A 14,727-nucleotide genomic window follows, 5' to 3' on the forward strand; every position below is an offset into this window, starting at 1 on the left:
GTGATTCAAAGGGTGGGAGAAAAAACATTAATATTTTAAGGATCCAGTGGTCTGGGGTATTCTAGGACTTTTTTCCCACCAAAGAAAATGCCAAATTATAGCATTCACACCTCCCTCCGCCCAGAAGGAGGGAAGCACTATGTCTGGTAGCCCTCACTGGGTTCTATAGGAAGTACATATTTTGCACTTTGGAATTCTGTTCCAGTTTATTTGCTATGTGACACAGAGGCTGCCAGCTCTGAGCTAGATCATAACAAAGTTCAGGCTCTAGTGCCAACGCACTGCCACTTGGACCCTGTGAAGTGACAGACCCAAGGGTAATAGAAGTATCTATGGTAGGAAGAGATGCCATGTGAGGTTTACAGCAAACCCTACTAAGGAGAATCATAAAGTGGACCCAACTGTCTGGAACAAGTCCATGTGAACATCTGTGAACAGCTACCGGAGTGAAGCTTGGTCTTGGTAGATGAAGAACCCCTGATCACAGGGCATCAACTGACCACGTGGCCAGAATTTCCCATCAATATAACCATGATAACCGTTGGCAGGGATGGAAGTGATAGCATGAGTTCCACGTACCAAAGGTGCCCTGGCTTCTGTAGCCACAAAAGCCCACCCTGTCAACAAGTGAGATCAACACTGAGCCTCCAATATAGCATCATTTCTCAAAGACATCAACCACCCACTTGTTGTCAAGTAAAATTGCATTGGACCTCTTCCTTCTTGGGAGGAGTATAAATCATCACAATCGAAGGTGACACATGTTGGGATTGTGGTGCCCTCGGCCAGAACCACTGTCACAAGGCTCATGGAGCATTTGTTCCTCCTCACCCAGAGAGAGCTGCCTCCCCCCAGACACACACCCTCCCCAGCTGCAGCCCACACCCAGTGACTGGCCGGTGCCAGGTACAAAGACTTGGCCCCATGCCTCTAAATGGAAGAACCATCCTGGCTGCAGCTCTGGGGCCGACGAGGCCTCTGCTGCAAACACATTCTGTCAACGACCTTCCCTCATGCTGTAGAGGTGTTGTTCCCGAGAGCAGGCTCAGGCCACCCTCCTGAGGGTCATCTCCCTACCAATGTCTTCCTCTGGGGAACAGGACCTACAGCAGGCATTCTCTACACTCGGAGAGTCTTTTTTATTTTATTTTTTTAAAGATTGTATTTATTTATTCATGAGAGACACAGAGAGAGGCAGAGACAGAAGGAGAAGGCAGGCAGAGGGAGAAGCAGGCTCCCTGCAGGGAGCCCTCCAGGACCACGCCCTGACCCAAAGGCAGACACTCAACCGCTGAGCCATTTAGGCATCCCTATACTTGGAAGAGTCTCTTTTTTTTAATAATAAATTTACTTTTTATTGTTGTTCAATTTGCCAACATACAGAATAACACCCAGTGCTCATCAGTGCCCCCATCAGTGCCCGTCACCCATTCACCCCCACCCCCACCCTCCTCCCCTTCCACCACCCCTAGTTCGTTTCCCAGAGTTAGGAGTCTTTGTGTTCTGTCTCCCTTTCTGATATTTCCTACCCATTTCTTCTCCCTTCCCTTAGATTCCCTTTCACTATTATTTATATTCCCCAAATGAATGAGAACATATAATGTTTGTCCTTCTCCGATTGACTTATTTCACTCGGAGAGTCTTAAAGGAAGAGAGGAAGCCAGCTCTGTGGGATTGGAAGAAAGGGTGCTTTGGTTGGAGGACCCAGCAGGAGAGAGGACAGAGCGACCTGCCGGAGGACCAGTGAGCCCAGCTTGTTCTGGGAACAAAGCAAGAGGCCAGCATAGCTGGAGCTAAACAAGCAAGCATAGAGGGTAGGAGACAACAGGAGAGAGGGGGGAGTGGGACAGCCCGAGGGAAAGAGAGCTAGCTTCCACTGTAAGAGAGTTAAGAAGTCCCAGTGGAGTACAACCAGAGGAGTTACACAATATCAGACTTATATTTTCTGAAAATTGTTCTAGCTGCTGGGCTGAAGGTGGCTGCAGGGCAAGGCTCTGCAGGGGCCAGTACGTGCTATTGCAGGGATGCCGGAGAGACGGTAGTCAAAGATGAGAATCTTCTGCTACTTACAGGGTCACTCTTAACATCTTCCCTAGTGTTACAGAGAAGGGACACAGGGAGTAGGTGGCTTTAAGAACTGGTAGGAAGGAGCCACTGTAAGAAGGAAGCTGCTAGGCTGGCCCTCATCCCATGGAGTTTCATCCATCCCCATGCCTCAGCATAAATTAGGGCCCCCTCTCATGGTAACCCCAGCACCTGCAGGACTGTGAGTGAATGGCTTTTTCCCCAAGTCTGCTTTGCCCTCTGTGGGGAAGAGGGCTGTCCTGGGGGCTGGGACTCCATTGCACTTTGCCTTCCATCCTCTACCCATGGAGGACAAGAGGACTAAGGCAATGTTTTTAGAATAAATGAACTAACTCACAAGTTATCTTGTTCCATCCCCGAACTCTCTAAGGCAAGTCTACTTTTCCCATTTTTCAGAGGAGGAGCCTGAAGCTCAGGAAGGCCAAGGATCTTGCAGAACTGCAAAGACATGATGTGAACCCAGATCCAACTCCAGATCCCAAACTTGGTTTTGAATCGTAACAAGATGAGTAACAAACATAAGAATATTTGGGGGAAAACTGACGAAAATAATATTCTAAACCAAATACACACACACACAAGGTAACTGGATCTTAATTCCTTACATGCAACGTGGAAACATATGTCCTTATAGTATTCACATCTTAGTGTGTATATATATGCAGTAAGTGTCAGCTTCTGTTCTAGTGTTTCGTGTATAAACATCTCATGACATCCTACCAAATCTAGGATTGGCATCACCATTTTAAAAACAAGGATGGTGGATTTGGTGAAGGTAAACATCCTAACCTGGCTTCTAGGCTCACAGAGTTGAGCTGACTTTTGACCATGATGCCTATTGTCATGAGTCTGCAGAATGTGTCTATGTGCCGTGCTCCATAGGAAAGGATATGCCCACATGTATTTATGCTTTACAGGGCACGTTACATACAAACCCATCACATGATTGCGTAGAGACCATGGGCTACCATCTGTATGGAAGCTTTATGTTTTCATATCTGTTTACTGTGAAAGGATTATTTTGGCTGAACGTTTGTGCACATCCAAAATTCATATGTCGAAGCCCTATCCCCCTATGTGATGGATGGTATTAGGAGGTGGGACCTTTGGGAGATAATTTGTTTTAAATGAGGCCGTGAGTGTGGGGCCCCCATGTTGGGAGTAGTGCCCTTATAAGAAAATGAAGAAGAGAAAGAGCATTCTCTCCAGGAGCACACGACCAGAAGGCAGCATTTGTGAGCCAGGAAGACAGCCATAATCACACACCAAATCTGCCACCACCTTGACCGTGGGTTCCCTATACTCCAGAACTGTGAGAAGCAGCTGTTTGCTGTGTAAGCTGCCCAGTCCATGGTACTGTTGTTATGGCAGCCCGAGCTCAGACGGGGTCCATGTGATATGTACATATGCATGCAGGAAGATCACTTCTGCTGCTTTAAGAGTAGAATTATTTTTCTAGTTTTTGAATATCCCTTTCCATGGCTTACCTGGCATGACATTAATCATGGCAAGCTTAAAATAACTCTAAATTCAATTTTCTTTCCTCTTGAACGCCAGCCACACAGCCTGTTTACAGGGAGCACTAAACAAAAGTGGAGGACAAGAAGAGAAAGTTCAATCAATGTTCCTTCTTGCTAATTGGGGATTTATTACTGGTTCAGTTGCTCACAATGGGAAGGAGCAGAGCCACCCTTCAGTTCCTGGGCCCTGGGCCGCTAATTGGAATCTGGGGTTATTCTCTATGGGCACCTCATAAAGGAACAGGGAGCTGAAGACAAAATGATATTTGTATCTATTTCTTATTCTCTGCAGCCTGAGAGGAGTTTCCTAGAATGTGGTAGGCCTGTCCCTCAGCATTCCACACTTTGGCAGGGGGTGAGGGGGCTTCTCCCAATGTGCATTTTTGGGAGACATGTCCCCATAGACTTGTGTCCAGTCATTTATTCCTTGGCTCACATATTCATATCTGGATGAGCTTTAGTTGATGCCCCACTAAGTGTGAGCCCTGTGCTGGGCCCTGTGGGGTATAAGACGCCTCCAGCCCTGAGGGGGCTGACCACGCCAGGGAGAAGCAGGCCCTAAGCCACGTGCATGTTCCCTCAGATATGAGCACAGGAGCTCTGGGAACACGAAAGAGGGCAGGTTGGTTGTCCCGGGGATTCAGAGAAGGTCAGTCTACCGAGATCAGAAGGGCAAATCGAAGATCAGAGGGTAAAGAAGAAGGCAAACACATCCCAGAGGAGAGCCTGGGAGCCCGGATAGGACGTCCCTGGGGCTCCAGCACCTGCCATCCCTCCTAAATGGCCTTCAGTTGCATATAGAGTCGTTAGGTGTTGGGCATTCAGGGTAGATGGAGCCTAGAAGGTCCTGAGGAAAAGGGGAGTTTTGAAGCCACTGCCAGGGTTGGGTTGAGAAGGAAGGGGAGATGCAGGCACTTGAAAGAGACAGGATGTCAAAGGCTGGATGCATGTGGATGGGGGCAGGGGAAACACACTTTTTTACCGATTGAAGGCATCCTGCCCCACAGGGCTGAGAGAATGTGGGTGGGCACCAGGGAGAGTGCACTTGCTGCCATGCAGGAGATCAACAGCCCTGGCACTGGCTTGCTGACCACAGTGAGATGCCCTCCTTGCCGGAGTCTACCAAACACGCTCCCACACAGACCCCCATTGAGGTTCACACAGCCCAGGACACACGCCTGCTGCGGTGTCTGTGTCACGCACAAGGACCTGAGGATCCAAGGACCATGCCTCCCCCTCCCCCTCTGCTCCCAGCTCCCTCCTGCTCATCATCGCCCAGCTGCAGGGATGGTGGCTGGACTCACTGGGTCAACTCCCTGCTGGCCACATGCGCCCTCCTCCCTCTCCTCTTCCTCTTCATTGATCTGCTCCCCGCCCCTGGACACCAATCTCTCCAGCCCGTTTCCCAGACCCTTCATCTTTCTGCCCTGGGGACTTGGTGGCTCTGCTTCTGACTGCCTGGGCCAGCAAACCACCAGCTCCTAACCTGACTGACTCCTCCACATAGCTCAGGTCTTCCATCCTTCCTTCGATAGAGGAAACATCCCTCTACTGAAAGTAACCACTTCATTCTCCACCTTCATAATTTAAATGGAATTCGGTAATGGATCCACATGATCAGGGCTTCCCACCTGCCCTCGTAGGGTTAGTCTTATTCCGCCTCAGATCATACCACAAAATTTGGCCCAGAATAGCTAATCAAAAAATATTTTAGATGAAAGTATGAATTTATGGGAGAGAATTGGGGTAGAGGAAAGAATTGGGGACAAGTTCCTGACTCCAATGGTGCCCCTGCAATGACATCACGCTAGCTTTACCTGCAGCGGGAAGGGTTTGCATTGAATGGACCACCTGGTCTTTTTTCACCTGCCCACCAACAGCCTGTGAAAGGCCGCCCCCTGGCGGTCCGCCGCTGTCAGCAGCACCTGAGGCCATAAACCACAAGGTCAGGGCTAACCAGCCACGCAGAACCCTGTTCCCCACAGTGCCATGGGCTCCTGTGACAATTAGCTGCTGGCCTGTTGGCCGGGATGGTCTTTAGGCTGCTCTGGTCAGGGAGGCTCATCACTTTGTCCATAAATGGGTCTGGAAGCCTGAGCTGGGAGGGAGCTCAGGGGCTCATCCTATAGTTCAGGGACAACCGCCAGCCTGTGGCACTGATGTCACCCTCTCCTGCTGCACACCGACAGGCATCACTAATAGATCACAGCACTCTCCCTGCTGGGGAAGCACCCAAATCCTTCAAAACGCAGCACCTCGGGCCGCCGATGGCCATCAATCTGACTCGACCAGTCAGACAACAGCTGAAGCAGTCAGGTGCCTGGCAGGAAACAGATGTCCCCCTTGGCCGGAAATGTTGCAGAGACTTGGAAAAAAGGAATCCTTTACAGAAGGGACCCTGACAAAGGATGCCAAGCCCTGGGGCCAGCAGCAGTGGGTGGTGGAGACACGGCCACCCCTACAGAAGAGGGGTGGGGGAGACTCGGGAGCTGGTTCAAAGCCCGGCAGAGATGGGTGTGGGTCCTGACAGGGCAGCAGCAGAGGAGCAGATGCCCTGACCCCTCTCTCCCCTGCCCGTCACTTCCAGCTGGCCCTTGGCCAAACGTCCTGAAGGCCAGGAGTCAGGGACACCTCATGACCTACTTCACTGTCATGGGCCAGCATCTCAGGGCACAGAGCAGGACAGAGAACCTGAGTGGTAATCTGAACACAGCAGGGAGGGGTCTGGGTTTGGGAAAATATCTCAGGTCTGGCTCCTAAAAGCAGAGCCTGAGAAAGGGGTGGGGTTCACCTGGCTTATTGAGGGGGTGATGCACAAGGGAGTAAGGGAGGCAGAGCAGGGGAGGGGAATCTGCTGAGCCTGGTGGCAGTTGAGGAGGGTCTCCAAAGAGCTGCTTCCCCCACCTCTGACAGGCAGGGGGCTGGCCATCTAGCCTTCCTTATCAGCCAGTCATTGGCTGCAGGCTGTCCTCAGGGTTGGGGCATGCTCTCTCCGTGGAGAACAGAGGTCAGGAGAAGGGGGTACTGGGGAGCCATTGTGGAGGCTGGGTGTACCTGCCAGGTGAGGACCAGCACCATCCCTCACAGAGGAGACAAGCCAACAAGGTGCAAAACCAATCTCTCCTGCTTATTAGCTAAGTGACAACAAAGCTTTAACTTCTCTGAGCCTCCATGTGGCTATAAATGGTCTCCAGTCCCAGTAAAGTTGAGCCCCTGCAATAGTGTAGACTGGCACCTTCTCTCCTCTGTAGCCACAGCCTGTCATCTGCACCCTGAAATATAGAGTCATGGGGGGGCCTGACCCTTGGGAAGGCCAAGGGCAGAAGGGGAGTGGGAGGGGAGGAGGGAAGAAGAGAAGGAGGGCAGTGGGCAGCCGTAGGTGGCTCTCTGAGCAGGTGGCAAGCCCAGTGGTTGGCACCAGGACTCCAGCCCCTCTTGAGTTACTTACATAGGACATGCATTATATTTGCGTGTCCGTGTTTCCCTACCCAACTAGACTGTTTGGTCCTTAAGATCGGAGGTGATCTCCTCCATATAATCAAGGCCCAGAAACTAGTGGGTGATCATTAAATGTTGGTTGAATTGGGATAAAGCAGTCAGGGCCAGCCAAGCCCAAAGTCTCTCATGGCCGAATGGATCCAGCCTCTTAGAAAGCAGGGGTGGGGGTGGGGAGCAGGTAACAGAGGAGGAACCTTCACAACTGCCCCAGCAAGTCAACAGCAGACCTCAGATAAGAGCCAGGAGTGGGCCCCCAGTCTGAAGATGTTGAGCAGGCTTAAAGACCAACAGTGCTCACCAGGTACAGGAAGGTGTGTGAAAGTAATGGAAAATTGTCCATCACTTACATGACTACCTGGGATTGAAAGCACCTAAGGAATAAGAACACACGTCCCCAAAGAAGTCTTAGAGAAAGGCCAGTGCTGTGAATCTGCCACTTCTTCTCTGTCTGCATTTCTTTACCTCGTCTCCTAGAAAAAGAGACAATTCAAAATGCCAAGCGGTGTTTGCATCTTGATGTTCCCCTTGTCACCAGTCCTCGAAGACTTGGGATGTTTGGGGTGTGAGTAAGCACGCGTGCATTTGGACGACTATCCTTCAAGTCCCTGTATGGTTAATTAAAAGCAATGGCATCATCTCCACTGTGACATGGGATGATCCCTTCTCTAGGATCCGTCGTCCTAATTAGCAAGGAGAGAAGGGATTTGTCTACTTTCAGTTGGTATGTTCTGAAGCTAGCGAAATTCACAGGAGATGGGCCTGACCAAATCCAGCATGAGATTCTGTTCAGAAAATTGTGTGCGAATTTTGAAACATGATCTTGGGTTTGCTCAGATCCAGCTCCCCTGTATTGTTTCAACAGATAAATAAGTAAAAAAGCAACAGTAGTGATCATGAAAACAATTCTGAGAGGGGATACTAATCCTATTGCTTTATGGTTTTGTCAGCGTTCCCCCAAGGTGGGTTCCAAGAGCACTAGCCCTGTAAGACGCCCCTCGACAAAACGACCCAGGGCATTCGGCATATGTGGCTCCCATAGGCAACTCTTGGAGTCTTACAATATCCAGTGGACTCTGAGAAGCTCTGACAGGTCCTGCAGTTTATAAAAAAGTAACTGAAGTCCAGACTTCTTTTGACAATCGGATTCATTTGTGGAGTATTTGCCTAACAGTTCGAGTCAACACAATCTGTAACTATAAAAGTACTCAGCTAGGTAGCTATCGTATCACAGATGAAAACATGAGGCTGAATCCAAATCCGTTTGGCTTCAAAGTCTATGCTGCCAGTGTCCACGACTCCACCTAAACAGTGTGGACTTGCATGGACTTGCATGGACTTGCATGGTCCGTGATTGCATGGACGGTTTTTTGCCTCACCCTCACTGTGTGGAGGATGCTCTCCAGGCTAGCACAGCCAGTGACACCAGGAGGGGAAGGAAAGAGAAGCATTTCCTGAATATCCTTGAGTGCCCGGCACTGTGCTGGGCCCAGAGAGTACAGAGACGCTAAGACAGTGGCCCCTGCTCTGAGGGTGCTCACCATCTCGAAGTAGAAAGCGATGAATGACCAGCTTGTTTGGAAAGCAATGTCTCTGGAGCCAGACAGCCCTGAATCCCATTAAACGTCTGCTGTGTGCCCGGCAGTGTTCTGAGAACACCATCTCGAGTTTCCAAGGAATTCTGATGATCTTGGAAAATTCTAAGCCCAGCACTTCTAGAAATAGTATTTGTGAGGGCTCTGAATGCCAGTCTGAATGCCAGTATTTGTGAGGGCTCTGAATGCTCTAGTCTGCAATGCGGAAGTCCTCATGCCAGGTGTCCCAGGTATTCTTGGAGCCTCCCCAGAGCTGCCTGGCCACCTCTCTCTCCCATCCAAGGAGAAGGAATTGTTCTCTGTTGACTTGCAGCCAGCAACAGGCCAGGCCACATGCCTGCTTCAGGAGAGAGCAGAGGGAGGTTGTGGGCAGGGCCTCAGGTGACAGCCGGGCCCGGGGAGGGAGGCTGTGTCGCGCTGCGGGGACCTGCGGCGACTTGTTCAAGCTCCAGTGGGCTCTGTGAGCCGGGGTAAGGCCAGGTGCCACCGTATTAATCAAGGATGTCACTTTAGTGGAAGCACTGAAGTTATTACTTTATTAATTGATTAACTCATTCACACTTTCTTCCCTTCTGCCTTATGTCCATTTAGCTTTTCCTTTTCCCATTCGAAGTGGGGGCCGATGAGACAGGACTGGGGGAGTCATCGTCACGGTAACTGGCACGGCCTGTGGGGGCTTGCATCAAGTTCCGGCACCAGGAAGGGCTCCGTTAGCCTCTAATTGTCTCTGCGTCTCTGTCTTCTTCTGTCACTAAGCAAGCTGAGTTTTCTGCTTGACCCCATCCTCTTTGCTGCGGGGAGTGATCAGGAACATAAAGGACGCCAGGTTGCCCGCATCCAGGGTGACAGATGGTCCTGATCTGCCCAAGACTGAGGGGATTACCCAGCAAGTGAGACTTGTAGTTCTTTTTTTTTTAATAAATTAATTTTTTATTGGTGTTCAATTTACCAACATACAGAATAACACCCAGTGCTCATCCCGTCAAGTGTCCCCCTCAGTGCCCGTCACCCACTCACCCCCACCCCCCACCCTCCTCCCCTTCCACCACCCCTAGTTTGTTTCCCAGAGTTAGGAGTCTTTATGTTCTGTCTCCCTTTCTGATATTTCCCACACATTTCTTCTCCCTTCCCTTATATTCCCTTTCACTATTATTTATATTCCCCAAATGAATGAGAACATACACTGTTTGTCCTTCTCCGATTGACTTACGAGACTTGTAGTTCTAAAACAGGAGCAGCCTCAGGCAAACCGCGGTGAGCCGGTTACCCTACCCCAGGTGGCATAGGGCCTGGAGGACAACCCATGACAGAAGCCACGAAGGCACTCAAAGTCCCATCTAAGTATGGAGAATATGCTGATTTTTCTTGATCTGCAAAAGTTTAGACTTCTCAACCCCGTCCTGTTAATCACCAGACAAGTAGGACCCTGTCTCTAGAGACAGAGGCTGAAATCAAGGCCCCCGGCTCTGGGGTCCAGTCCTGGTTCAGCCACCTACGACCCCAAAGCTCTTGGACAGATCACTTAGCTTTTCTCAACCCCACTTCCTTGTCTAGATTCAATTGGCTAACATCTCGCTTAGGATTATTAGATCTATGTTCAGTAGCCTGGCCTGAATTTTTTCTTTTTTTTATAATAAATTTATTTTTTATTGGTGTTCAATTTGCCAACATACAGAATAACACCCAGTGCTCATCCTGTCAAGTGCCCCCCTCAGTGCCTGTCATCCATTCACCCCCACCCCCCGCCCTCCTCCCCTTCCACCACCCCTAGTTCGTTTCTCAGAGTTAGGAGTCTTCATGTTCTGTCTCCCTTTCTGATATTTCCCACACATTTCTTCTCCTTTCCCCTCTATTCCCTTTCACTATTATTTATATTCCCCAAATGAATGAGACCATATAATGTTTGTCCTTCTCCGATTGACTTATTTCACTCAGCATAATACCCTCCAGTTCCATCCCTGTCAAAGCAAGTGGTGGGTATTTGTCATTTCCAATGGCTGAGGAACATTCCAGTGTATACATAAACCACAGCTTCTTTATCCTCATCTTTCGATGGACACCGAGGCTCCTTCCACAGTTTGGCTATCGTGGCCATTGCTGCTAGAAACATCGGGGTGCAGGTGTCCCGGTGCTTTACTGCATCTGTATCTTTGGGGTAAATCCCCAGCAGTGCAATTGCTGGGTCGTAGGGCAGGTCTATTTTTAACTCTTTGAGGAACCTCCACACAGTTTTCCAGAGTGGCTGCACCAGTTCACATTCCCACCAACAGTGCAGGAGGGTTCCCCTTTCTCCGCATCCTCTCCATTTGTGGTTTCCTGCCTTGTTAATTTTCCCCATTCTCACTGGTGTGAGGTGGGATCTCATTGTGGTTTTGATTTGTATTTCCCTGATGGCAAGTGATGCGGAGCATTTCCTCATGTGCGTGTTGGCCATGTCTATGTCTTCCTCTGTGAGATTTCTGTTCATGTCTTTTGCCCATTTCATGATTGGATTGTTTGTTTCTTTGCTGTTGAGTTTAAGAAGTTCTTTATATAGTGAAAGGGAATATAAGGATCTTGGATACTAGCCCTTTATCTGATATGTCATTTGCAAATATCTTCTCCCATTCTGTAGGTTGTCTTTGAGTTTTGTTGACTGTATCCTTTGCTGTGCAAAAGCTTCTTATCTTGATGAAGTCCCAATAGTTCATTTTTGCTTTTGTTTCTTTTGTCTTCGTGGGTGTATCTTGCAAGAAGTTACTGTGGCCAAGTTCAAAAAGGGTGTTGCCTGTGTTCTCCTCTAGGATTTTGATGGATTCTTGTCTCACATTTAGATCTTTCATCCATTTTGAGTTTATCTTTGTTTATGGTGCAAGGGAGTGGTCTAGTTTCTTTCTTTCTTGTATATCGTCCTTGCTTGGTTTGGGGACTGAGGTTACATTTCATGAGCCTCACAGATGCATTGGGACTGAGTTCTGTTCTGTGGCAGCATTTGTATCAAAGTGAAATTGCATATATATATATTTTTTCAATTTGTCTAATTTATTGACATACTGCATTTATAATCCAGTTATATCTTTAATGCTTTACAACTCCAATATGCCCCATTTCAATTCCTATCATTTATGTTTACCCACTATTATTTTCTTTCAATCAGTATTATAAGATGCTAATTATAAGCACTTTGAAGAAACAAATAACAACCTGTTCCATGTTTGTTTTCTAAGTCACTACTTTCTAGTCTTATATGTAGTTATTTGTTATTCATTAAGAGGAAGCAGGGGAGAGTTGTCTTGTCCTTTCTCAAACTCCTTGATGCTTAACTCACCAGTTGTTAGGCTGTCTTTTTTCCCCCAACATAAAATATCATGGTTTGGTGTACAATAATTTCATTATTTCAATGTACAAAATATTGACACTTTTGACTACAAATTCTTCTTTGAATGCATTGTTAAGAACGTGACATCATTTCAGATTCTTTTGAGGATGTGAAAGATGTGAGCTGTTCCTCTCCAGAGCTGTCCTCCATCCCTCTTCTGTCCTGTCCAGTGAGCTGACAGCTGTGAACTGAGCAGCTGGCTCCAAGGCCCCCTGGCTTCACTGGGAGGAGTCAGGAGGGGAAGGTGACCAAGGTCAGGTGTGCGTTTTCCAGTTTCTTTGTTCATTCATGTGTTTCACTCAGAGCACACCCTACACCCAGGAAGTAGGCCATTCACTCTGCTCACCTACTCCTGCATTTTCTGTCTCCCCGTTGATAAGTGAGTTCCATGATGGTAGTTTCCCAGCCTTGAGCCCAGGACCTGGCATGGATTAAGAACCTCTCCAGTGTCTGGTCCTCAAGAGAAGAGTTGAAGGAATCTTTATAGATCAGAGTCCAGCTCCTTCCGGGTATATCTGTGAAACTAAGGCCAAAGAGGCAAGAAGATATATGGATGGTCAAGAGTCTCACTGGAGGCAGAGCCAGGGCCCACATTTCGCTCCCTGAGCTCCTTCAGGCCGAGCATAGGTCCTCTTGGGGGATCGAGGGCAGGGGTGTGGGGTATCATATCTACGCACAGCAGGGAGACAGGTGTTGTCATTCCTCCACCCTGACTCACTCATCCCGTTTCTTCCCCTAAGCTCCTCTGATTTCTGCACCTCCAGAATCAAGCCTGCACAGACGGTCAGTTAATTAAATGAGGCCACAACAGCCGAATGCGCTGGAAGGTGTCTGTGCCCACTGCCAAACCTCTAACTTCTTTATAGCTGGGATTCTGAAAACAATAAAGTTCCCCAAGAAGCTGAGCAAAAGCTGACTCCTGAGGTCAGACCCAGTAAGCAGTGGCTGCCAGGGACAGATGTCTGAGCCACAGTCTCAGAGCTGCTGGACTCACAGACAGGTTCGAAGACGGGTCCCGTTTTACCTTCCTCTTCTGCTGATCCAAGGTCCCTAACCAAAGCACAAAAGGGAAACACAGACATTTTGAAAGAAACGACTGTGGGTGGTAAAAGGGAAGGAGGACCAGCAAACATTATTGAAAACTGATTCAATGTGCTCTTAAAACTATTCAGGTGGCACCTGGGTGGCTCAGTCGGTTAAGCATCTGACTCTTGATCTTGGCTCAGGTCATGATCTCCAGGTCTTAGGATCGAGCCCCGCATCAGGCTCTGCACTCAGCTGGGAGCCTGCTTGAGATTCTCCCTCTCCAGCTCCCTCTGCCCTTCCCCAACTCAAGCACATGCTCTCTCTTAAAAAAGTTAACATATACATAAATTTCAAGACTTTCCAAGGAAGACTTTGCTCATAAGTAGATTTTTTAAAAACTCAATATTAGTTTTATAATGGCTACTTTTAAAGGACTGGAAGCACTTTCCCTTGGGTCAGAAGTCTGACCAAATACCACCTTGCTTCATTCCCAGGCATGTGACACCAATAGTGCATTCACCCCGCTGAGAGGCATCTGCTTGGTCCCAAGCACTTATGGCTTGCTCTCAAAATGAACACTTATGGTAAGTTCCACCCCTGGGAAACACCTTTCAGGTTTTATAAAACCCTTTCATGAGCTTATTTCACATTGTTTCCTTATAGGACCACAGCACTCACCAGGCTCATTTGAAGAGAAAAAAAATTGAGGCTCATGGAGGTTGAATCAACCTGCTTCATCTATCTGGCACTAAGAGACAGACTCCAAATTTGAAGCTTGCCTGTCTTGTGTATCACCCCGGGGCATGTCATATCATGTGTGTTGTTAGTTGAGTGTGTGTGTGTGTGTCTCTCCCATGTGTCTCTATAAATCTCTTGAGATAATGTCTTATCCACTTTGCTACTGGCCAATTCAGTCTCCATGGGTTGCATCTAACGGGGGGTCCCCATGGTCAAAGGTTTGTTTATTTATTTATTTATTTATTTATTTATTTATTTATTTATTTATTTATTATTTATTTATTTATTTTTGGTCAAAGGTTTAAAATGCTTGCCTCTGTGTTTGCATGAATGAAGGGAAGTTCCCTTTGATAAGAAGCCTGAAAAATGGCAACCTTGTCCTGGCTCTGCTATGTGACTTTGGACAACTCACGTTCCCTTTCTGGTCCTTGGATTTTCCACTGGTGATGCAAGTTCTTTAAACCCCATAATCTAAAAAAAGAAAGAAAGAAAGAAAGAAAGAAAGAAAGAAAGAAAGAAAGAAAGAAAGAAAGAAAGAAAGAAAGAAAGAAAGAAAGAAAAAGAAAGAAAGAAAGAAAGAAAGAAAGAAAGATTTTAAAATCCCATAATCTCTCATTTCCCTCTTCATGCCAAAGGTCTTGACGTGATGCAGCATATCAAAAGAGAAAGTGAGATCTCTTCTCATATTCTTAAAACCAAATCAAAGACACCTGTAGTGAAAACAGAAACTTTTTTTGGCTTGAGGATCTTAAAGTGACCAGGAGGCAGGACTTACTATCTAATTTGTGGGATCCAGTCAAAAGGAAAATGTATGTCCCTTATTAAAAATGTTTAAATAATTTCAAGATTGCAACCAAAGAGCTTTAGACCATGTGAAAGCCTTACTGAGAATGGAGCCCTGTGTGAATGT

The 14,727-nt window shown here is 47.8% G+C and overlaps 1 long non-coding RNA gene across 1 annotated transcript; it reads left to right on the top strand.

Moving 5' to 3' along the window:
* Window positions 1-8,812: 8,812 nt before the first annotated feature.
* LOC140603434 (uncharacterized) lies at window positions 8,813-13,921 on the top strand. Its single transcript, XR_012006419.1, has 4 exons — window positions 8,813-8,925; window positions 9,287-9,585; window positions 13,574-13,663; window positions 13,743-13,921. It is a non-coding gene; the product is annotated as an uncharacterized lncRNA (long non-coding RNA).
* Window positions 13,922-14,727: the final 806 nt, after the last annotated feature.

This window comes from Canis lupus, chromosome 14, assembly GCF_048164855.1.
Source record: "Canis lupus baileyi chromosome 14, mCanLup2.hap1, whole genome shotgun sequence".
NCBI lineage: Eukaryota > Metazoa > Chordata > Mammalia > Carnivora > Canidae > Canis > Canis lupus.